The sequence below is a fragment of the Leuciscus leuciscus genome, assembly GCF_965113295.1.
Source record: "Leuciscus leuciscus genome assembly, chromosome: 18".
Taxonomy (NCBI): domain Eukaryota; kingdom Metazoa; phylum Chordata; class Actinopteri; order Cypriniformes; family Leuciscidae; genus Leuciscus; species Leuciscus leuciscus.
In genome coordinates this window covers 29831100-29833652 of record NC_138742.1, presented here as the reverse complement: position 1 = coordinate 29833652, position 2553 = coordinate 29831100, and the positions used below count along the sequence as shown (strand labels likewise).

General features: G+C 43.4%; 1 long non-coding RNA gene across 1 annotated transcript; it reads left to right on the top strand.

Annotated features, from left to right (window-relative positions):
- The first annotated feature begins 349 nt into the window (after nucleotides 1-349).
- Nucleotides 350-1706, top strand: LOC309480718. Its single transcript, XR_014199752.1, has 3 exons — nucleotides 350-629; nucleotides 869-919; nucleotides 1000-1706. It is a non-coding gene; the product is annotated as an uncharacterized lncRNA (long non-coding RNA).
- Nucleotides 1707-2553: the final 847 nt, after the last annotated feature.

The following is a 2553-nucleotide window of genomic DNA, read 5'->3' as shown; positions in this document are numbered from 1 at the left end:
GGGCCCTTCAGGATCCATCTGATCCACAGCCAGATCCATCCGGTCTCGAGTCGAGGGCTCTTCAGGATCCATCTGATCCACAGCCAGATCCATCCGGTCTCGAGTCGAGGGCTCTTCAGGATCCATCTGATCCACAGCCAGGTCCATCCGGTCTCGAGTCGAGGGCTCTTCAGGATCCATGTGATCCGCAGCCAGATCCATCCGGTCTCGAGTCGAGGGCTCTTCAGGATCCATCTGATCCACAGCCAGATCCATCCGGTCTCGAGTCAAGGGCTCTTCAGGATCCATCTGATCCACAGCCACGTCCATCCGGTCTCGAGTCGAGGGCTCTTCAGGATCCATGTGATCCGCAGCCAGATCCATCCGGTCTCGAGTCGAGGGCTCTTCAGGATCCATCTGATCCACAGCCAGATCCATCCGGTCTCGAGTCGAGGGCTCTTCAGGATCCATTTGACCTCAAATCTGAGTTGATGTCTTTTTCAGATCCATCTAGTCTCAGGCCGACTCCTGATGCAACAGATCTCGATGAACCGGTTCTGTTTGCCTCCCTTTATAAAATGGGACAGAGACTGGGAATGGGAGGTTTCGGCACTGATTTTAAGGGAACTTGCAAATCTGATGGCCAGCAGGTAACCATGTTTACTCTATTAACCAAATGTGAACTTTTCGTTTATTATTTCTGTGAACTTGACTTATAGATTAGCATCCACTCTTTTGACAAAAAACAAGTATACAATAGATAGATAGATAGATAGATAGTATATTAGATAGATTGAATATTGTCATAAAAACAAATTTCAATGTTAATTTCCACAGTCAGTATATATTTAACCCGTTTTTTTTTTTTTTTTTTTTTTACCCTTTCCAGGTTGCCATCAAGATCATTCCTAAATATAAGGAGGATGAATATATTGTTATTGTAAGTTGGCAAAATTAATTACTATAACTAAATACATCAAACAGAAACCAAACATAGTCGGCTAACCAATCTCTCTCTAGCCTGGCTATTCCAAGCCACTGATTATGGAAGTGGGTCTAAATCTGCGAGTCTACCAGAACATTGTCCACATTGACTGGTTTGAAGAGGAAAATCATCACATCCTCATCTTGGAGCATCCACAACCCTGCGAGACCTTGCTCAGTTTCCTCAAGCTGAATAGGCCTCGCTTGGATGAAAATCAAGAACGTCCCTTGATGCTCCAAGTAGTCCATGCAGCGAGACACTGCATGGGCCGAGGTGTTGCCCACAATGACATCAGGGTGGATAATATCCTGGTCAATACAGAGACGCTGCAGCTCAAATTGATAGACTTCGGCTGTGGAGGACTTATTGAAGGTTGTTATGATAACCAATACAGAGGTTAGTTAGCTTTTTGTGTTACCATTAAAACCAGCCCAAATATGATGGTCGAGTGAGTGATCATGTGTGGAGTTGAGATTATGTGTGATTCTTTCACGAAACTCTGGACTCACTAGTGAATTGGATGCTATTATTGATTTTCTGTAATGTTATCATAAACACTAATGCTTTACTGATGTATTTTCCAAGTGAAATGTTTGCTCAACTCTGAATCTCTCTTGCCTGCTTGGACAGGATATGTCGTGCCAGAGCTTTACGTGGAGCACAAAATCGCGCTCAGAGACACAGTGTTTTCTCTGGGTAACTTACTGTACAGAATGGTGCAAGGCCGCTCCACTTTCGAAAATAATCCAAAGTTTGATTCCAACTTTTTTTCAAAAGGTATGACAATAACAATAACAAAGAAACAATGGCCCCTTTCGACAAATTTATTTGACAAATTCATTTCCTTAAAGGAGAACTCCTTAAAGGAGAATTTTAACATTGAGCTCATTTTGTTGTAAATTTGGAGTGCTGTCAATACAGAGAACAATGACAAAAATCGGTGTTGCCTACACCGTGTTATCCTCTTTTTAAAATTTGCACCCTGTTGACTTCAATGGGGCATATTTTAAACCTGCTTTTACAAGTGCAAGTTTACATTACAAGTGCACAGGTCATGTGAGTGATTCCTTTAGAGTTAACACGGGTGAATCTGACTGCAGTAGATGTGAAAGATATGAATAAAGTTAATTCGGCCAGCGCTCATACCTGTATTTACATCCTGTTTTCGGTTGAAGTCCAAAGTAGTCGATTGTCGAGTTCACGCGCATATGTTTAGTTACCTATGATCACGCGCGTGAACTCGACAATCGACTACTTTGGACTTCAACCGAAAACAGGATGTAAATACAGGTATGAGCGCTGGCCGAATTAACTTCATTTTAACGGATGGTGTAGCAATATTGTTGTCCAGGTGGAAATCGGGAGAAATTCGGGAGAAAGGTCGGTCCGGGAGATTTTCGGGAGGGGCTTTGAAATTCGGGAGTCTCCCGGAAAAATCGGGAGGGTTGGCATGTATGGTCTGTGTGTGTGTGTGTGTGTGTGTGTGTGTGTGTGTGTGTGTGTGTGTGTGTGTGTGTTATTTGCATATCTCTCGAACCGTTAGTTCGATGGATTTCAAACTTGACAGGTGTCTCGCTACGGGCACGAGT